This window comes from Hydra vulgaris, chromosome 04 (genome assembly GCF_038396675.1).
Source record: "Hydra vulgaris chromosome 04, alternate assembly HydraT2T_AEP".
Classification (NCBI taxonomy): domain Eukaryota; kingdom Metazoa; phylum Cnidaria; class Hydrozoa; order Anthoathecata; family Hydridae; genus Hydra; species Hydra vulgaris.
Window position 1 is genome coordinate 22,207,419 of NC_088923.1, and position 24,534 is coordinate 22,231,952.

The window sequence follows — 24,534 nt, forward strand, 5'->3', positions numbered from 1 at the left end:
GTTGCGACATCGTTAATATATTCTTAGGTTGAAGAAATGCAAAATAATCGATTTTGACAATTATTTTGTCAAGTGTATATTAAAAAACATTTACCTTGACTATTACTAAAACGATAATCTGATGATAATTCATCAAAATGACGTTTAACAAATCTTCGTCGTTTACACGTAAAACGCGGATTAACTTTCCACAAGTTTGCTAGCACTTTAGCTTCCATTTTAAATTCTTCATATGAGTCTCGAAATATTTTTAGTTTAATATTTAAATTTTCTAATACAGAAACTATCGTACTTAAATCCACATCTTTTTTTTGTAAAATTTTAGATACATAATTGATTTCAGTTATGATTTTGAATAAAAATACAGTAATAAATACAAACTCAAAATTTTTGATTTGTTTTTTAATATTGGCTGCTTCATTTCATTCATCCACCTTATTGGATTGCAGTATTTAATTTATAACTGCTTTTAAAATTTCAACGAAACGAACTTTAATAGCTGCAATAGATTGTAATCTCCCTGACCAACGCGTAGGTTAAGTTTTTTTTAAAGTTTTTTCCGATTCCCAGAAAACTGTGACAGCAGATCCCACCGATTGATACTGTTTCCAATGAAATAATATATATTTTGAAGTGTGGTATAAAATGACATTACATCATGGCAGCCAGATACGCTATCATTAACAACTAACTTCAAGTTGTGACTGTTACAGTGCACATATTCAGCATTTGGTTGCATTTGTTTAATTTTAGACTGTAGTCCATTGTAAATTCCACTCATAACACTGGCACCATCATAACCTTGACCATTGTACTTTTCAATTGGAATATTTAATTCACTAAGTATACGCAGAACCTCATCAGTAATTCATTTGGCTGAATGATCCGTTAATTCAAAAAATCCTAAGAAGGTTTCAATAATATTAAAATGTGTTGCTTTTTCGTTTTCACTGCGATCTATGTGTACATGTTTTATAACAATGCTCAATTGATCTTTCTTAGTGATATCTTGTGTCGTATCTAACATTAAAGAATAAAATCGCGATTTATTGATTTTCGTAGTTAGTTCTTCCAATAATCTTACTCCCAAAATTGTTATTAATTCATGTTGTATATCTGGACTAAGATACGTAATGGATCCGGAAGACATTGAAATAATTTGTTTTATCACATCATCATAATGAGCAAGTAGTTCTACATGCGACAAAAAATTTCCGTTATAATCTCCTGTAAATCCTTCTCGATGGCCGCGAAAGACTAAAGAATTTTTGGCGAACATAAGCGTTATACGAATTAAACGCTCTAATGCCATTTTCAAAAGGATGCTTTATAACGTAACTGTTCCTCCTGTGTTTCATCAATTGTCTAATTAGTTTTCCATAGTTCATATACTGCACAAACATTAACATGAGCTTGTGAAGAGGTATGAAAACTTATACGTGTTGATAAATTTTTCCAATCTTTCAGACCAGTTTTCGATTGGCTATTTTGATTTGAAAATAAACAGCATGGCTCACAGTAGACAGCATCTAAAACTATGGAATAACATAGCCAAATACGTAGAACTGGACCATATATTGATATGTAGTAATAATAAATTTCACTAAAACTCCTGTTCTGTTGATTATAATCTTTGAGAAATGGTCCTTTTGGCCGATGCGGTGGAATACGTCCTAATAAACGTTTTTCGTCATCAGATATAATTTGATTTAAATATTTACTCAAATCATTAGTTAGTCCCATAGGGTAAATATTAGTTTCTACTGCTGTTTCTTTATTTGCTCCTTAAATTTGTATTGCATTTTCAGTAGAAGTATCAGTAGTCTGCGATTCTTCAGTTTTCGGAAATTCATTTATATCCGCAGAATCTATATTATCAGATTGGTGAATATCATTTTTACTATTTTTTAAAAAAATGTCGAGCTTGGGCAATTTTTGCAATTATTTTTCTATTTCCTTTCTAATTTTACGCTTTTTAGCGCCACTTTTAACTTTAGATGTAGATTCCGCCATGATAAAAAAGGGTCTTACACTTATAAAATCCAAAAACTGGTGAAATCAAAGTATATATAAAAGTTTTATTATTTTTATGAATTAATTTTTTCCCCTATAAAAACAATACATAAATTTTATAAATGTCAGAAACACGTATTGTTGAGGCAATCCAATAAATTAATTGAGTTCAAACAATGTTCTTGACGTTAACACATAGGTATATGTTGACATAATGATCCATTTTAAAAACCTCTAAATATTATACATATTAAACCCGTTTTTTAAAACGGGTTAGCACACTAGTAGTATATTACAAATGAAATAATGCAATAGTGCTTACTTACTTTCGGTAATAAGAAAAAAATACATATGTATATTAATATACATATGACTAAATAAACAACGTATAAGTTCACAAATATAAAAAACGATGACTTAATTAAACACAAATATATATTCTTTAAGGATTCTCATTGAACTACAATAGTTTATAAATATTTTAGCGCAAAATATTACAAACGTTACTTAGATAAAAAAAAATTCAAATTAAAAAAAAAAACTTGCCAGCTCTATTGAAAATTTCAACATCTCAATTTCGATTTATGAATTTTGAGTAATGTCAACGTTTGGGCCCCTTTATCGACGGGCCCTTAGGCTGTGCCTACTCTTGCTATAGGGTAGCTACGCGCCTGCTTGCATAGTATTGATGTTATTGATATTGGTCGACAATTTGAAGGATCTAACTTATCTCCTTTCTTGAAGAGTGGAGATATGTTTTCAGTTAACCATTCGTTTGTTATAACACCACTATAAAATGACATTTTAAAGATCAGTGATAAAGGATGAGAAAGTGATTTTGAACATTTTTTGAAAACACGAGAATGAACTATGTCAACACCGATTTTTTTGTTAACATTAGGGTTTACTAACTGATATTTAACATGAGTGTCATTAAAACTTGGATCGCTACAATAAAAATTACATTTTGAAGGAAAAGTTATATGGTCTAATACCTCATCTTTGAAAAATACTGAAACAAAATACTCATTTAAACAATTTGCAATATCTACTTCATTTGTTATAATTGAACCTTCAAAAATTTTGAGTGCTTTATTTGAATCTTTTATAACTATTTACCATTTAAATATGCATAAACACTTATAGGATTGTTCTTTGAGTTTTCAACCAGATTTAATACAAAAGCTCTTATATCTTTATCGACTCTTTTTTTTACATTTTTGTTCAATGTTTTATATTTATTTATCATGTCAGTTTGTTTAAATCTTGAATGCCTGCATTTGCACCATAACCTTTTCTTTAACTTAATCATTTTTTGAAGTTCTTTAGTCATCCATGGAGCATATTTTTTACTTGTATCGTAACTAATAATTGGAATTAATTTACCACATCTAGTATGATATATATTTAGCCATTTTTTATAAGCTTGACTATCATTTAAATATTTAAACTCATTTTCCCAATCAAAACTTGTAATACATTTTGAAAGTTCTTCTTAAATTCCTTTAATATATAATAATTTTGTTTTTATTTTTGGTTTTTGATCAATATTGTTGTTTTTATAAAAATATTTGAAATTCAAGATATGATGTCCATGTTCAATTCCACCTTGGGGAGGTAAGTGATTTACCATTTTTCCAAGCTTTATAAGCATGTCGAATAGATTTAGTTATTTTCTTGCAACTTGACATATCACCAGCATCTGTTCTATATATACATCCACATACGATATTTTCCAGACCAATCTCAACTAAACATCATACTTGTTCGATGGCATTATCAACTAAACAGTTTTCTGTCACAGGATAAGATTTTATTGTATTTTTTATGTATATACAAACTCCTCCACCTCTAATATGTCCACTATCTTTTCTATACAAGTTAAAACCTTCAATATTTGTTGCTGATTTATCAGTCCACCAGGTTTCACAAAGCATAATAATTTGTATCTGATTACAAGCTGTTTCGTAAATTTTTAAGCTATTTTTATACTTTTTTTAGAAGCAGGATGAACACCATCTTCTCCAACAAATATTCATAAATACTTCACAAATAAAACATTTAATTATGTAAACAAAGTTGATTGCTTCTTTATTGTTTTTTAAAAACTAGCTGCTGCAAGTGGGTCAGAGATTTACAGTTGATAATGTTGGGGGAATATCTTGATCTGGCCTAAGATTACCTACACAACAGAAAAACTTGACCACATGTTTTAACACATGGCAGCCTATGATTCATAGGTTAAACCACATTATCAGAAAATAAAGCAAAACAAAACAGGCATTATAAATTCTAATATATTTAAAAAAATTGATATTGGAATTATGATATATATAACTTCCTGTTAATCTTATAAAGCTTGCGGAAATAATGAAAATAAGCAAAACTACCTTCCCATTAATGCAACATAAAAATGTATTTCATCAAATTTGCCTAACCATAATGTACTAATTTAGGTATAAATTAATTTCTTCATGCTAAGCAGCGTTTCTTGCATTTTGACAACAATTAATTTCAGCTTGCCTAATTCTAATCATTTCAAGCATCAATTATTTTTAAGTTGATAGTATTTCTTTTAATAATGTATTTAAGCCTTATATCATCCATTTTTAACTTCACTATTATCAATAAACTTATTAACTGTAGTATTACTACTTTGGTAACAAATAAACGCAAAAGAATCTTAAGAATTATGATCTTTTCTATAAAACTATTTACTTTAATTTTAAGTGAACATAAGAATAAAATAAACAACTTTGATAAGTTGCTGTTATTTAAAAGAAAAGAAATAAAAATTTCAAATTATTAATTGTCAAAAGTTGTGAAAAATCAACAAAAACCTGCAATCCTTATAACAAAGATATTATTTCGAAATAAAACAATAACACCATGCTAAATTTTTATCTATAAAACAATTTTATTCAACTATCTAAAATTATTTAAAAAGAGCAAAAATATAAAAATCATAATGCCATTTGTAAAGCAATATATTAAAAAAAAAAAAATCAAATGCAATTACTTCAGAATTTATATGATATATAAACCTCTACAATTTAACTCATTAATTTAACCACTGGTTTACCAATGAGGTCAAAATTTAAAAAAGAGAAATTAAAACAATTTTATTATTAAACAATATTTAATAATAATTTTTAAAAGAAAAACCTATAACATTTTAATTGAAGATTTATTGAAATCCATAGCTTTTTATAAGTTTATATAGATATATAAGTATATATAATTTACTAAATAAAAAATATAAAATGTTTATGATATGAGCTTAAATTTAATATATTAAACAGCATTTATTAAAATCAATTATTTTTAATGTAACAATGAATTCAGACTACAATACACAACATTGTTAACAAAAATGAAGTTATGTCAGTCAGTAAATATTTATCTAAAGTAATGAAAAAGATGAAGCCATTTAAGAACAAAATTAAAAATTTCTATTAAATATATATATTCAGATACTTTAAAATTAAGCATAACACAACAATCTTTTGACAACTTCTAGCAGAATTTTTTTACTTTGTCTGTTCCATATTACTTTTTCTAAGAGAAAATATGCATACAGATACAGAGAAATATCAAACATACTAAAATATACATAAATTTATGTATATAAACTTACATGTCCACAAACAACAGTCTTATTTTATTCAACTTTTCATGTTTATTACATAAATTAAATTTTATACTTATTAATCCTTCTACAAACTTTTAAAAATCTTAACCTATAAATAATAAAATGAACCGAACTTACTAAAAAGGCTTTCATCTCCTTCTAACTGCTCTAAAAAAAAACAATACTTGCTGAAAATGTCATAAAAAGACTAAAGACTAAACTGAAACACTTTACTAAAAAAGAAACATTGTACTAAAAAAACTATTTTGCCAGTCATTTTAGTTCTAACTTCTTCTAAAAAAAGAAAACATGCCATAAAATTAGAAAAATAAGAACAACAAACAAATAATTATTTAAATTTTTATTTTAGTTTTTAAACAATAAACGACATCAATTCTTGAACAACATCAATTTATCAGCACTAGTTTGCTTGCAGACTTTGCTTGAAATACCGCACGGAATCAAGAAACGCGTTTTGAAACTACTTTAAAAAACGAAAGTGAAACAACACTACTACTGCTATTAAATTAGCGTGTTAATATTTAGATTATAATTATTATAGTATTTTATATATATAAACTATTATAATATAATATATATTATAACAATTATTTTATAGTGTGATTTGTCATCATAAATATTACATAATATATATATAATATATATATATATATATATATATATATATATATATATATATATATATATATATATATATATATATATATATATATATATATAAATATATATATACATATATAATATATATATATATATATATATATATATATATATATATATATATATATATATATATATATATATATATATATATATATATATATATATATATATATATATATATATATATATGAAGACCTCAGTGGAAAAACCGGCGTTGTCACATTAAAAAAGTATTGAGAAAGTATTTGTTGATCATTAATAAATGTCTTTATTTAAAGCAAAGAAAAAAATTTTTTGTATAAAAAATTACAAAATGTTTTGTTTTGAATAAATTTTAAATAAAATAATTATAATATAAATTTTTATAAATTGCTAAGTTTCATTTGCTTAAAATAAAGACTTTTATTAATGATCAATAAATACTTTCTCAATATTTTTTAAATGTGACAACGCCGGTTTTTCCACTGAGGTCTTCATGTATATATATATATATATATATATATATATATATATATATATATATATATATATATATATATATATATATATATATATATATATATATATATATATATATCTTCATATATATATATCTTCATATATATATATATATATATATATATATATATATATATATATATATATATATATATATATGTATATAAATATGTACAGTATCGGACAAAACAAGTGCAACGAGGCATAGATTCGATCAGGTGATCAATGAAACTTTGTTGAATCGCTGCCCAGGCCTTTTGGATTTGTTCAAACAGTTGATCCATATTACGAACACCGTCACGATTAATACAAACAGGAGTCTTTTCTTCTGGTTTTTTAGTGAAATCAGCGGTTTCTTTGCAGGGCGTCGAGAAAACAATCCGGCTTCAACAGCACGTTGTCTAATTGTTCGGTCCGATACAGGCAGCTCTAATTGCTTTTGTATCTCGACTGATGATATCCAGGGATCCTTCTTAACGGATCTGACGATCATAGAATCCTCTCTAAAAGTGGTGAAACGCGGTCTTCCACCTTTGCTATTTGCTGCCAACTTCCCCCGCAGAACGATATTTGGAACATAGTCTTGATACGGTCCATTTTTTCACGCGATATTTATCACAAATACTTTTTTGTGACATTCCACTTACGTAATCGCCAATAATTTTCTTTCTTAGTTCCAATTCAAGACTGTCGGGAGCCATTTTTGCACTTGAAGTCATAAAAATAATAAAAATAGATAATTACGCTTCTCAAGGCTTACCGTGTTACATTTACCTTGTGATGATACAATAATGCTCTGTGGAACACAACGTCTTGGTTGGATGTGGACTGTATTGATGCAATGAAACACTTGTTGTATTTCACTTCTTGTATTGATGTTCTTCGATAAAACACTTTGATAAAACTCACTTCGATAAACTGTGTTGATAATACTGACTGATTGACTTCCATATACTGACTGAATTACATGTCGATTTACATGTCTCTTATATAGTAAAATGAACCTGTGTGAACCTGTTCTGGAAGATTCTAGATGCTTCTTTTCGATGCTTCTGGAAGCTTCTGGATGCTTCCAGATGCTTCTTCCGGAAACTTCTGGAAGCTTCTGCATTCTGGAAACTTCTGGATACTTCCTATAATTATTAAAAAACTTCTGTGACGTTGACACGGACCAGACTTAAGAAAATGAAACAAACCAAAAAAGTTGCATTTGTTTTGTCCGCTGCAAAATGGCACTTGTCAACGAAATTCTGCCTGTGTGCTGTCACCTGTCAGCTGATTGTTCATGTCATGGCATGCTATGACTCCAGACTCCTGAACTGTTTGCCGTGGTAGTATAGTTCGTTTCGTTTTTACGACATGTAAAATTAGGAACACCTTTTAGCATTGTTCGATGTTGGTTGCAAATGTTTTGTCCAATACTGTATATAAATTAGTAAAAAACACTTATCTAACTTTTTTCTTCAACTTGAAGTTTCACCATTGCTGGATCATGAGGAAGAGTTCTCTCAGGAAGAGGGCTCTTCCTGGTGATCCAGCAATGGTGAAACTTCAAGTTGAAGAAAAAAGATAAGTGTTTTTTACTAATTTATTATTGGTGCGTTGTTTAAGAACATTGAGCACTCTATTTGTAAAATACACTGATATAGTTTACATATATATATATATACATATATATATATATATATATATATATATATATATATATATATATATGTATATGTATATATATATATATACATATATATATATATATGTATATATATATATATGTATATATATATGTATATATATATATATGTATATATATATATATATATATATATATATATATATATATATATATATATATATGTATATATATATATATATATATATATATATATATATATATGTATGTATATATATATATATATATATATATATATATATATATATATATATATATATATATATATATATATATATATATATATATATATATATATATATATATATATATATATATATATATATATATATATATATATATATATATATGTATATATGTGTGTATATAATAATTGCTATAATGGAATATAATTTGTTTATATTTATTATAACTATTATTACCTATAATAATTATTTTATCAACATAAGAGGAGTTCATCTGGAAATTGAATTTAAAACGAGTAAAAACTGAGCTATTCATAGTTGTGCATCAACAGAAATTGATATACTTTAGACTCAGCACGTTTTGCATATGGTCTATATGATTAAAATTGAATTAAATTTTCTTTAAATGTTTTGTAAGTAGCTAGAATACTCAAAACTACTGAGTTTTTTTATGTTGTGTTTGATGTGTATTATATTATAATTTTTAATCATTTAGAATACGAGTAGTTTCTTAATAATCGAATTGCGTTTTTATAACAACGTAAATTCTATTCACTTATTTTGAATTTCGCGTAAACTCTGTAAGATGAGTTAAGTAACTGTCTATTTGCTAAATTAATGGAGTTTTTCCGTTAATTTGAACGGAAAAAATGAAATACGGAAACCATAAGTTTTACGGAGAAAGTGCTGTCTCTGCTGCATGACTTTCTCCGTTAATTTGTACGGAAAAAATGAAATACGGAAACCGTGAATTTTACGGAAAAAGTTCTGTACCTTTTTTAACGGACTTTTTCCGTTGATATTAGGGAAAATAAAAACTGCGGAAACCGTTAATTTTTACGGAGAAAGTGCTATCACTTTGCTGCCGGACATTCTCCGTTGAATCTACGGCGAATGTTTTAACAGTGTATCTATCAATTTATGATCCTTCAGTTTTTAATTTGATATTTTTAACATTATGAAATTCTTTATTTATCTCTCTACATCTAATTTATCTGCAGTTTTTAATATATTTATTAAATCTAATTTGCTGTTGGTATATTATTTTGACATTCTTATTTATATATCTATTTATTTATCTCTTTTCATTCAACTATCTATTCTGTACTTCTTACTAAATTTTTTGTTGTTGCTGTCATCATTTACAAAAATTTTGTTGTTGTTGTTATTGTCTTTATTAATGAAGTTCTTCTATCATTATTGTCATTATTGTTATTATAATTAGTATCATTGATATCACTTATTATTTGGGAAAAGTCAGGTGGCTCGGAACATTTAAGAAAAATATAAATTGTACACATAAACTAACAGAAAGCAAAGTGTCAAAACACTTTTTTAAAAGTATAAATATTTATCTATCAAATTGTGTACCTTGATAATATATAAAAAAGAAAAGAAAAAATGTTAGCAAAAAGGCATGTTTCAAAATTGGAGGGTAGCCCCGGACACATAGTTTAACAATGATTTTTACCTCTTTTTTCCCAGTGTGACACAAATGTAATATATTATAATTTAGAATTGGACTGTTCTCAACACATTTAACATTTAATAAAAAAATCGTCTTTAAAAATTGCCTTTGTTATGTAAGGAATGGGAATGAAAATGTCATCATTTAGAAATATAAACATTAGTTTTTTACTGATGAAAATATACAACAATTTACAAACACTTTTTTTAAATTTAAGATCTTTTTATTGGAATTAAATGAATTACAATCATAGGTTTGTGTATTATAGTAAACGTATTAATATTTATATAAAAAAAGTTGTTAATTTTTAATATGTAAACGGATTTAGTTTTCCCGAAACCACCCTCCAAACTCCTCCAAAATGTGTCCGATACCTTCCGTTCGTACTAGGGAATCCTATTACGATTATCGATTACCCGAGTACCCGAGTAATTGATACTTTATAAGCAAGTTCCGAGTAGTCGACTACTCGGAATATTTTTTTCGAGTATCGGGTATAATATTTAAACATAAAAATGTAAATATTGCACATTCATTTAACTATTAATCAATCGAGTATCGGTATTCTACCGTTTTTTCTTCTTTTACTTCTATAATAAAGTTGCTTAGCAACCGTTGATTTTTAACTAAGTTTCAAAAGTTTTTTTTTAACTAAGTTACATAAAATAAATAACATTTGTAATTTGAAGTTGTACGACGTAAAATTTGCAAGAAAGTGAACTATTTAAAAAAAAATTTGTGAAATAAATAAAATAAATACTTAATTTTCTAATATATATAGCTGCCTTTGGTAAGTGAAGTGTTTTGAGTAAAATGTACTAAATTTCAAGTAATAAATGCATATTTAAATACGTATAAATTTCAATTTTCAATTTTTATGTTGTGATTTTTTATTTTAGTGATTTATTTCCATATGCCCAGAAATGTCTTCGAAAAAATTAGAGGTATGGAAATATTTTACAAACAAAGAGAAATCGGAGTCAGTTTGTAACATATGCAAATCTATAATTCAACGTCCGGGATCTAATACTACTGGAATGATTAATCATTTAAAATTACATAGCATATCTTTGCAAAAATGAAATTTGGGCGACACAAATGAAACTGATGCGTCTTAAATGAAAAAAACAAAATCAGTTGGAAATGGAATAATAAATTTCATAAGTCGAGAATCATTGAATGAAATATTGGCGAAATGTGCGACAAAAGATGGATTTAGCATCAAAGGAATTACTTCATCTGAAGCCATTAGGGGTTTCGTAGCAAGTCGTAATTATAAAATGCCAAAAAGTGAAACAACGGTAATGAAATATATAATGGATTTTTACAAAGAAAAAAAAGAAGAATTAATGGCGTCGTTATTAGAGCAAAAAAATTCTGGAGAGAGATTTAGTATTACTGTCGATGAATGGAGTGATATAAACGTTAGAAGGTTCATGAGTATCACTCTTCATTCAGCAACAAAGCCATCTGTAGTCTTGGGTCTATCTGCAATAATAGGTTCTTGTGATTCAAATGCCACTATCGATTTGGTAAAAGCAAAACTTAAAGATTATGGAATTGAAATGGATAATGATATCGTCGGATCCACACATGATGGAGCATCAGTCATGGTAAAATATGGGAAAAATATTTTACCATTTTCTCAGTTATGCTACAACCATGCTATACATCTTGCTGTACTTGATGAATTTTATAAAAAAAGTGGGAGTTTAATTACGAATGATGATGCGGTAATTGATACAAATTTCCAAGATGATGAGAATTTAGAATATGATGAAAATTAGCAGATGATGATTGTGTTAAAACTACCGAACAAAATGATGAGGTAGCTGATGCATTTGCTTTTGATGGTAACTTAAATTTCCAAAATGATTTAGTTAGACAATTACCAATCTTTCGTGAAGACATTAGCAAAATTCTTGATGAAACACGAAAAATTATTAAATTTTTCAAATATTCTTCAGTTCGAAGCAGTGTTCTTGAAAAGCATATAATAGATCAAGAAGGCAAAAAGTTACGATTGCTACTCGATTGCAAAACAAGATGGAACTCAATAATACCAATGGTAAATCGTTTCATAAAAATATACGATTGTATACAAAAGGCTCTAATGGAATAAGGTCAGCAAAAATGTTCACAAAAAAATATCAAAGTTTTAGAAGACATATCACATGTTTTACAACCGGTTGAGCTTGCTGTTAAAGAGCTCAGTAAAGATAATAATAATCTTTTAAAAGCTGAAGGAGTATGCATTTTTTTGCTAAACAAACTAAAAGAAACAAATACGCAGTTAGCCATGGAAATGTTCACTGCTTTGAAGAAAAGAATTGAAGAAAGACGAAATGAGGATGTTGTATCACTCTTGCGTTTTTTACAATCTGGAAATAATCCTAAACCAGAGATTACCTGCCATTTTACTTATTTAAAGAAAAGTTCTATTCATTTATTGGCTAAAGAAACCTTCAAAAGGCTGTTCAATGAAGATCCTGCAAACACACAGATGGATACAGAGTTAACAATTGAAAATGAAGAAATAATTTCAAATAATGGTTTGGTTTCAAATTATGATGAACTCCAAAAAACAATTGAATTAATTATGATTGTTCCGAAAGAAAATAATGAGAGAAAATCCACATTGGAAAAAGAAATGAAGTTGTGGGAGAAAGATTGTTCAAAACGAGGTGACTCTATTGGAAAACTTTTTACAGCATTATTGACAATACAACCAACGTCAACAGTAAGTGAAAGAGTGTTTTCGGTAGCTTCAGCTTTTGTCACAAAAACCCGAAATCAGTTGAAAATGGAAACGGTTGACAAACTTGTATTTTTAAAGTATTATTTTTTAAATAAAAAATAGATTTAAAACTAAAATTGTTGCATTTTATTTTAAATTTAATTAACACAACATGGTGTGGGTAAATTTTTTTTCCTTTACCCGGATACCTGGGTACCCGGGTAATTAAAAAAATAAATACTCGATTACCCGGATAACGTAAAAATACGATTATTTGGACTCACTTGTTCGTACCTCCTTCACAAATACTAGTTTTAAAACCAATGAATTAAAGTTTTAGACATATTTTTTTTCAGTAACTATTGTAAATAAAAATGTATCTTTAATCAATAAAAAGTTAATTATTTACATAAAAATGTGGTATATTAATATGTGAATTAAATCTGATGATAGATTGCTCTTCTGGTGGTGGAAAACAATACCTTGCACTTCCAGCCAATCGCTTCGGAATATTATGATTGATACTTTGCATATTCTATATTTTCACTCAATTAATATTTTTATAACATTTAAAATTGCATAGCTTCTTTAGTTTAATCAGTATAAATTGCTTTAAGAGTACTCTAAACTTTAGGTTTAACAAGTTTATCGTTTAGAAGATTTATCTTTTTCGTTCTAAGAGCGCGTCAGTACACAGTAGATTTTAATATACTAATATTGCGGTGTTGTGTATGTGACTATATATCGATGACCAAAGCAAATTTATCTAACAGAAAGCATTATGTAATACCAGAAAAATCACGAGCACAAGAAAATAGGTGCGCGGTTTGAACTTTAAAAAATGTTCGAATTGACCTTGAAAATTTTCAATTTTGAAGTTTAATCTTAGTTCTTTTATTAATTTTAATATCATTAACATGCATAGAAAGTTTCTCAAAAGTTACAGCTATGTATGTTTACCATACAAATTTATTTATTTATTTTGATGCAAAGACTGTGTTCGGAACTGTGAATATTGAACTTGAAAATTATTTTTAGGTTCAAATAAATTATCTCTAAATTGTTAAGAAATTAGCTTTACTTTCTTCAATAAGACGACTTAAATGTTCATGTTTAAAAATGTTTCGCAAAAAATCGTGGTGTTTGGAACCTTAAGAAAAAATGTATTTCAAAAAATTCCCCAAATATGAGAGCAATGAACTTATAAAATAAATTTTCAATCATATTATATTAGACTTAAATTAATTGGCAAATATCAAGTTTCATCTTCTTTAACGTTTGAATGTTATGACCATGTAAAGTTTCTCTTGAAAATTGCTCATTGAATTTTGAACACAAAAAGATTATTTGATGAATGAATTTTATTTTATTTTAATAAACCAAAAATATATTTACTATTAACTCAGCGCCCTCGCGTTCAGCGGAGCTATCTTTTTGGGGTATTTTGATCCCTAGCTCCAATCACCGCGTTTTTTTCATCGTAATTTTAAAATTTTCTCGTTGTTTGGCATATATAAAAAGAAAAGAAAAAAAAAGTTACTTGCCTGAACTTGCTGTAATTTAAAATAGGACACTTTTATCTTATTTAAAATTGTTTTGGTACCGTTTCCAAATTTATTAAAACTTGCGTATAAAATAAAGATTAATTGCTTATATTCATCATTAAAAGAATGCATTTAGTTCCTATCATTCAATATTTAAAAATAAATCACAAAAACTTACTTGATTTCCTTCACGGCCTACTTAAGTTACACGGCCTGTTATGTTTTTCGTAAAAAATTAGGAGGCCTGTATTGTATAGATATTTTATTTTCATTTTATTAAATAATTTTCTTTGAGTACTTACATTACATTGTTATCTTACTAACTGATTGACTGCTTCAGTTTATTCCAGTAATACAGAACACTGACATCAGATAGTTTTCAGATAGTTATATATTAACGTACTACTATAATTAACTTTACATGTTGCTAAGACTGCCTGAAGTTCTCCATTGAAAATAAAATCAAAGGTTTGTTATTTTGTTTTTATTATAATTGAAAATAAAAGAAACAAAAAAATAGCTTTATATTAAGAACAATTATTGTGCCTTTTTTTAAATTTTTTCATTTGATCTTTACTGAATATATATTTTCTTTGAGCAAATTATTACAAAAGATATTTTTAACAATCCTATAATAATTTTAAATACTTGTCCTACAAAACTTTTTAATTGTAAAGGAATAACTGCAATTTTCCATTAGAATTCAATAAATCACATCTAGAGTATTAAAAAAAAGATGACAAATGAAATCGGATTAGATAGCTATCTTTAAGAAATTTTACAAGAACTCAAGCTTTTATACATAAACTGTTAAATACTGATACCCTAATTTTTACGGAAAATGCAACAAATGGCCGTGTAATTTAAGTAAACCACGGGCCCTTGTACACAAGTCTTATAGGTTGGAGAATTTATTTCATGAAAGCATTGATAAATCTGAAATGATAAACTTTATGATTACTCTATCTTTTATTATTTAAATGTAAGTTCTAATTTAAATAGCAAAAATATTCAAGAACTTCTCAAGACTTCTGGAACATGAGCAAACTTAATGGAACAAAGTTATAACAGTTGAAAAAAGACGTTGCAGCAGGTAGAAAAAATAGTCCTACACACTAAAAATTAAAGGTAGAAATTTTTAGTTAAGGTAGGATATGTGATATACCCTTAGTAAGGTATAATTTTCTACCTTATATTGTAGAAAATTATACCTTTAAGTTAGAAAATTGTATGACAAATAATTGTTTTTAATATAATTTTCTACCCTAAAAGGTAGAAAATTATACCTTACTAAGGGTATATCACATATCCTACCCAAAGGTAGAAATTTCTACCTTTTTTTTTAGTGTGTAGAAGTCCTAGAAGCAGAAGATCTAGGGTAATTATAAAACAAAAGAATTTAGGCCAAATTAAAAAAAAGTTTTCACGCCTAAATATTAAATATTATCTTATTTAAGGTTGCGAAATTGTCTAAAGATCCTGCTGAAACTCTAGCATTGGTTTTAATAAAAAAAACCTGGAGATTCTATCAAATATGATTTAGTTGTTCTTAAGAAAAATGATATAAATCCTGATAAAGTTAAGAAGATGAATGCGAGTTTTCCAATAAAAATGAAAACCGAAAAGGTGTTGAGTTTAAAAGTTGTGATTTTTCATTTAAAGGTCGAAATTATGGAAAGACAGAAATGTTATCCTAAGGGTGTAAGTGCTCCAACACCTCTACAGAGTATATTTAACCGTACTCTGGCAAGAATACAAAACTTAGCTAAATATCAAGACTCTATGAGAACATTCGCTGAGAATGGGGAAAGGTTTAAAGGTATACTTCAATGTAAAGGTAGATTTGTTGTGCCTTCAGTCATAGTGTGGGTTAAAAAAGATATATTGATACAAACATTATCAAAGCCCAAGTCAACTAGGATTTAATAAAATCTACGGTTAAATAAGAAGCCCTCTGGTACACATCACTGTAGACCTATACATCTCAAATGTTTAAAGGAAATCAAAGAACTGAGAAGAAATAAAGCTGAATGTCTTAAAGAAGAAATAAATATCTTGGTTGAGTTTGAGATAAAGTTAGAAGTAGCAGATGACAAATCTGATACAACTATCATAATTAAGTTCAAATTAGATTTAAGCATGTTTGATAGTAAAGTGGTGAATATTCGGGGCCCTTTTGCAAATGTAAGGAGCTTTTTTTTCTCTCTTCTAGTAATACCTAATGGAAAATTTTGTGAAAATTTTGACCTTATAAAAGAAAACTGGTGTAATATGATTGAGCTAATTTAAAGATTGGATTTTTTGCAAATCATCTGCGTCTATCTAGCATATGCGCCCTGTTCTTAAAGGTATTGGTTTTTTTATCATAATTAAAATATGGGGCTCAGAAACCCTACAACAACCAACTCTACTTGGTCAGTGTAATAAAGTGTTAGATAAATGAAGATGCATGAATTTTACAAGGGCGCCTTCATTTCTTTCATTAAATTCAAATACCAAACCAACCCAGTTAAACAAATCATATTTGCAGATATAATATTTTTCTGCAATGATTTCTTAAAGAAATTGCATTTAGCCAGTAAGGTTGAATGTTAGATTAAATTCCTCCTACTCAGAGACTCTTTTGACATTTATGCTTGTTGCATCCTGTGGAATAAATTGGTGGAAACTTCTTGTACCAGGTAAAGTCTTTGCATTATTCAATTGGAGAATCAAAGATTTACGGAGTAATAAAATATCTTCGACTTTTAAAAAAAAAGAAGTGGATGCCAAATATGTTATCTTTTGAAAAATTGAACATTTCTTCAGCGTTCTGAGTTTGTAAGTCAATTGGACGTTGAAGACTAGCACTCAAAAAAGTCTTTTAACTGTTCCATCAATACCATCACATGACTTTCCATGAGACGTTGCAAAGAAATTCTATTCACATTGCATCCCAAAATCTTCAACATGATGGCATAAATTTAAAAAATGTTGCAACTTTTGTACTGGCCAGCACAACCATCAGAGAAATAATGGATTTTTGTGGGATTTGGAAACATTTCTTGTACAAATAGGACAGTTCTTTTTACTATACAATAAATAAATTCAACATCAAGTGTTGAGTCATCAAATATAAAACATAAAGACGTTGCTTGACTTTTAGTAGCACTCTTATCATTTTTGTTATAAGTAACTACAGGATATAGTGGTAACTCTGGATTTTGTCTTGTATGACAAATTTAAAGTTTTCTGCAAAATCAACTAAAACAATAATTTCATTTATGGGTATAGTGCTCTAGCAATATAAGATTAAGATATTATGCTATTAAGTTTTTCACTAAGACTTTCAATGAATTCGCCTATTGAAGAAGTATAACTTAGAAGCTCTGCTCTATGTGTTGTACTCCACTTTTTGTATTCAATTATTTCATCTTCATCAACTTTGTCATTCTCTTCAAATGATCCTTCTTTTTGCAATAGATTTGCAGTTATATAACTGATAATTTTTGAATTCCAAGTCAACGATTACATCTATGGACCATGCATTACCTTGACTCTCTGCTACAAACAATTTTCTCAATAAGTTCATGGTAAATTTTTTCCAGTTTAACTTCGCTAAGCATAAGCTTTAGGTTTTGGTGTATTGCACTTATACAAACAGCATGAGTTCCTTATTGACCAGCGTAAATACACCTTAATGGCTTTAACTGAGCAAATATAGAAAATCCGATTTTGGATTGAGGGTGCTCTAGTTTGAATTCAATAAATAATTCCTTTAAATTAAAAGAAGTAATCGCTTTGATACATGTTTATTTTTTGATACACTTACAAAATCTTTTATACCTGGCAACTGCCGACTGAACTGATCATTACAATAGAAGCTTTCCGCTTTATCAATGATATCTGATTCAATTATAACAATGTTAGTTTTTTCTGGAATTGTTAATATTCCTTTTTCAAATTTATGTTTCTTGCTTTAGTTATCGTTGACTTTGAAATATTAAATACTTCAGCTCCTTTCCTTAAAGACCATGAATCTGGAACCAATGTTAAAATCTGAATCTTTTCTCTTCTGTTTGCCGTTTTCAACTTTTTTTGCATTGAAAGTATAAACTTATCTAGATCTTCAGCTTTCTTCTGATGTTCAAAATTGGGCTCCTCAGTAACATCATTTTTCAGGTCTGTTGCGTTAACATTGAGGATAACTGATAGCTTTTTTGACATAAAATCAGTAACTTTCATTAACTTACTTTTCCCTAGAGAAATTTTAGCATGTTGTGAAACCCCATGAAATTTTACTGGTCATATATCTAATTTATCAAAACTGGTATTTATAAGTTCTTTTTCTTGTGCAGTTTCTATATCTTCATCAAAAAATGTTTGCTCCAGGAAATCGTCTTCACCTTTGTGGTCCTGTAAGGAAGACTAAATATATTTTTTTAACCACTTCTTTTCGACATAAAGAACACATCTTAAAACTATGTGTTAATTCAATACATGTTGAACACATATCTTTTGCCAGTTGAATATCAATTTCTCGCAAACCACCTACAAATATATTATAAATGAAAAAAATTTGCCAAAATTAACAAATAATAATTTAGGTAATTAAATAATTTTAGAAATAAATAAAAAAAATTTTTCAAACTAGTTGAAAGTGTACTAGGTGTATTTTTTGTAAATAGACAGCACAATAAGAACGTATAAATTTACCTTTTATATTAGTTTTATGCCATATAAATGGGTCAATGCAATTTTTTGGGGGAGTTAGCAAAACGGTGAAGTAACAGTTGCTCATGATGTAAACAGATTTTAACATTAACGTTTAATATTGATAGCCCAGATTTCCATAATAATAAATTTCTATCTTTCTCTGAATACCATGATAAATTTTTCAATCCTATTGATTTAGTGCACACCATTTTATGACATCGATCATTTAATAAAATACCAACTGTACACAAAATCTCGTTCATTTTTTTCTTTTAATTTTTTATTTAACTATAAATAAACACAAACTACACAGACTTTCATCCTTAGCATTTTTAAATATGATATTAAATATTAAATATTTTTTAAATTTTGATTATAACTTTTTTTTGATTTTAATGATTAACTACAGAGAAAGAGCAACAGCTGCTAATATTTCTGGCTAATACCAAGTCTTAGCGTTTTAATATTGAGTGTTTCTTTTGTTTTAGTAAAAGATAACATAATTATGTCATTTATTATAAAGCATAAGATTATTTAAAAAAGAAATATTTGTTTGAATTAAAGTTTCTTTAAATAATAGGTTAGTTGAGTTTTCTATTGTATAATTTTTGATGACTAATGAAAATTATTAATGTCAATCATATTAAAAAGAAATCATGAACACACACCTATATTACTTATTTTTTCAAATAATACTCCTATATTTTTTACCAAAAATTTCAAAAACCCACCTCTAAATTTTCCTCCAAAACACTTGTTAATATATCTACTTTAATAAAAAAGAAAAAAATTCAAAAAAAATTAATGCTATCATGGATACCAGGCCTCCTTTCCGCCATTGTTTAAATTTTAAAAATAGCTATAGGTGAAGTACAGTCCCATATTGATATAGTTCTAAATGTTTTTATTAAAAATAAATATCATATTCTGATTCCTTGTCTTAAAAACTATACTGGTATAATTTTCAGCTTAATTACTGGTGTAATTTTCAGCTTAATCGCATGTTTAGTTGAACAGTAACTTGTAAAACTAAAACTTTAGTAAAATCAAAATGGCCGCCGAACAAAAAAAACTGCTAAAAATAGCTGATTTTAAAGTAATAATATCTCCAGAACCCATTTGATATCAGTGCTAAAATTCTGCAAGGTATTCTATGTTATATAGGTGACCATTTTTATAAAGTGTGAAGAAAATCTGAGATGGCAGGTTACATGCCTGTCCCACTTTCTCATGGAATACCTCTGTTTATTTAAAAACAGATAAAGAGGGAGGCAGATCAAAATTTTGCAAAATAACTTTATTTCAAAGATTAGGTGTACGATAATCAATACAAAGCTGATTATACTTGGTTCGACAAAAAAGTTGATTTAGCAAATTATTATTTCTCAGTGCATACTTATTTTCCGGCTTCAAAGTAAAAATATTTTTAAAAACGTCAGGAGATTTATTTTTCCACATATATACAAAACATTGAGTATTATATAAATTTACTTTATAAATATTAAGTATTCTCATTTTGTTAAATAATGGTTTTGAATGAGTAAAACGATCGAAAAAATTAATCAATATGCTGTTTCCGAGTAATGTGCTCATCAAGATAAACCCCCAAAAAACTTTATGAGAGAGTACCTCTTTATCTTAATTTTATAAATAATTATTTTAGGCGGATTTATGGGTAGATAATTGTTATTTGAAGCGGGTGGAAAATGATCCATTTTATTTTATTAACATTAAGAATTAATTCGTTACACTTGTTTCAGCTAGATATTTTTTAAGTTCGTCATTCATATTACAAAACAGTTTGCAGATGTCAGTATTAGAAAGGAAAAGGTTAGTATCATCAGCAAACATAATACTAAGTAGGTTTGAAGCTTTATTTAAGTCGTTAATGTTAATCAAGAATAGGAGGGGACCCAATATAGAGTCTTGAGGCAAGATATATCTAATAAATTTTTTTGATAATCATCATTACAAGAAACAAATTGTTTACGGTTTTATAGGTAGCTTTCAAACCACTTTAAAGTTTCTTTGTTTATACCATAATACTTAAGCTTATGGAGTAAGATAGTGTGATCTATTGTATCAAAAGTCTTAGATAGGTCAATAAAGATACCTATTGTACGTTGGAAATTATCAAAGGATTTTGAAATTTCGCGTACAAATTGAATAGCTCCATGTTCTGTGGAGTTGTATTTTTTAAAGTCAAGTTGGTTGTTATATTGTAGAATATTGAATTGAAAATAATTATAGAATCTATTATACAAAACTCATTCTAATATTTTTGAAAATATAGGCAAGATAGAAATACTAGCCCTATCACCTTTTTTAAAAACTGGAGTAATTTTTTTAAGTTTTAGTTGTTCAGGTAAAATTCCTTGATCAATTAACGCTCTGAAAACTTAATATCTTTTAATTGTTCAAAACAGTTTAGAATTATACTACCATTAATGTCATCTGCTCCATTTTTTTTAAGTTTTTTAGAGTTTTAAATGCTATTTCAAACTTTTCAAATAAAAATTTAAAAGACAACTTTTTATATGTAATGCAATCATTCATCCTAATGTAATCACTCATCGTACGAAAAATTCTAAACATAGCTTGCGTCATTTGAATCTTTTTGACCAGTTAAGGACTAATTTTAACAAATAAAAATTCGGAAGCCATTTCTTTTTGTTCATAGATGATTCTGTTATCAACTCTGATAACCTGGGGAAGGGAACTTGAGCAATCTTTTTCTTTTCCGCTTATTTCTTTTGTTATTTCCCATGTACGTTTAGAGTTATTTTTATACTTATCAATTAAGTTAGAGAAATAATTTTTTTTTCAAATTTTTTGAGTTTTTTCCAACTGATATTAAAAATTTTTGTATATTTTTTCATTTTCTGGGGACTTTGTTTTTAAATACTTTAATACAGTTTCTGTTTGATCTTTTTTGGATTTTTTTGGATTTAGTTTTTTTTTGATTTTGGATTGTCTTTTCCAAGAATAGAAAATTTGCATCGTAGATAAAATGTAATGTGTTGTAGAGTTATCATATATAAAGTTTGTGTCATCGTTAAAGTTTATATGTTGTTTTTTTTTGTTTTTTTTGTTTAGATGCCCCAAGAAGTCCTAACGGTCTTGTCACAGAGCACCGCGGAAGTGCATTTAACCGGGAGGTTCAGGCCTCCTTCCTTACCGTGACGCTAAAATTTGTCCAGAGCTCGTTTCGAACCTCGGCCACACATGTTTCCAATGATGTCTATTATTTTTGTTTGACTTAATCATAGTTTCGGGGTTGCAGTTAAATGTTAAGAATATAGGGAAGTGATCGGAAATATCAGTTTTTAAAATACCTTTGTATGTTTTTATTAAGGATATCAGTGATAATAATATTATCGATAAGAGTAGTTGTGTTTAATGTTACTCTTGTCGGTCGATTAATTAACGGAACTGCTCCTAATGCAAATAATGCGTCATAAAACTTTTTAACTTTAAAATCCTTATAATAAGAAAAAGTATTTAAGTTGAAGTCTCAACAAACAACATTTTCTCCAGTGATATAATAACAAAAACTTTTTCTTTTATGCCTTTTTTTGAATATGTTTTGTAAAAAAAAAATGCTCAAGTTTTTACTTAGGCTATCAGGTGGTCGATAACAGCAGCTTAATAAAATGTTTTTTGTTTGATTGTTTACAATTTCAATCGTTAAAATTTCATTATCTTTGTCAGAAAATGATTTGTCATGAATTATTCATAACGTAATGCATTATATTCTTTTTCACGTAAATAAAAACTCCACCGCCACGATTATTAGTTTGCCTTTCTCGAGATCTTAATTTAAAATGTGGACGGTTAAAATTTGAACTATTTTTTAGGTCATTTATCCATACCTATTTATTAGGTTAGTTATCCATATTTCTGTTAAGCAAAGTATATCAAAAACATTTTTAGTTTCTTCCTATAGATTAAGTAGATTTTCAAAATTGCGATTTAAGCTTCTAATATTTACGTGAAGGATTTTAATTTTATCGCTTGCTTTAAAATTATCCTTCAAAAGAAACTCTGGTAGTTCACTTGGATAATGATATGAGCAATCACTAAGCAACAATCACTAAGCAAATCACAACAATAGTTAGTGTTAAGATATGAAAATTCATTTGAGATGCAATCTATTTTTAAAAAATTTAAAATTTGGTTTTCAAAATTATTAATGTCGTTCATTTTTAACAAGTGCACATATAGAAGAATTTCTTTTGATAAAAGCTTATTTGTTGAGTTCTCTGCAATAGATCTTATCAAACTTTAAAATAGCATACTTACCTTTTTTACGAAAGTTTAGTACTTCACCCCAGAGTCTTTTTCGCATTTCGATTGTTTCTTTAGCAAAATCATCATTGATAAAAATACTGGTTCTACGTAAACTTTTACTGTTTACGAGAATTCTTCTTTTATCGTTATAATTTAGGTTTTAGAAAAACATCTTCCAGGAAAAAATCCCCTGGGATAAAATCCTCCTGAGAAAAAATTCCCCCGTAATTTAATAGTTTTATGAAGATTGTTCGGTGTTTATCTACTTATACTACTTATTGGACCTGATTGATGAGCTTGTTCAATTATTATTTTAATCGAGATTTTCAGATTTTTTGAAAAGATGTCTTTCACAACTTTTTCACAGTCATTCCAGGTTTCACAAGGTAATTCATTTACACCTTCAATATTCAGGTTGTTCCTTTGTGACCGATTTTCAAAATTAACCAGTTTCTCAATTATGTTTTTAATGGTATTTGTTTTTTTTTATAGATTCGAAACGTTTCTACTTATAAAGATGTTTAATTTCACTTTCTGTTCGTTTATTCATTTCTGTAATCTTTCGTTTAGTTATCTCTTCTTGGAAGTTTAGACTCTCTTTTATACCTTCTTGATCGTTTTCAATATTAGAAGTTTTTGTTTTGTTTGTAGATAGATCAATTTCTAATTTATCCAACCTTTCAGTAAAAATCTTTACATTTGCGCTTATTATTCTTGCGAAATTTTTTTCTTGTTCTTTGAGAAGTCTCTAGGTCTCCTTTAATATAATATTTTTTGCTATTCCAGCATTTTTTTTCTAAATTTCTTCAGTTTTTTTATTTATATCCATAATTATTATCTTATTAACACAATAAAACAAGAGTTGTAAAGGCGTTTTTTTTTCGTATGTTAATGTGTTTATTTCCGTCAATGTGTAATTTTCTACGATTATCACTAAATTCTTTTAGCATTACAACGCTAAGCCGCCGGAAACTGAGAAATTCTTATGAAAAACTTTTTGAAAGAACAAAAATAGTTATCAAAATCTCAAGAGAAAGCGAAAATGTTAAGTAAAGGAGCATTTTGATCTTTTCTATATACGTTGTAGTTTGAAAGAGCA

The 24,534-nt window shown here is 27.4% G+C and overlaps 1 long non-coding RNA gene across 1 annotated transcript; it reads right to left on the reverse strand.

The window, feature by feature from the left end:
* Positions 1-5,362: 5,362 nt before the first annotated feature.
* On the reverse strand, positions 5,363-24,333 carry LOC136079652 (uncharacterized). The gene is made up of 3 exons (XR_010638109.1): positions 23,448-24,333; positions 5,783-5,812; positions 5,363-5,571 (listed from the first exon to the last, which is right to left on the reverse strand). It is a non-coding gene; the product is annotated as an uncharacterized LOC136079652 (long non-coding RNA).
* Positions 24,334-24,534: the final 201 nt, after the last annotated feature.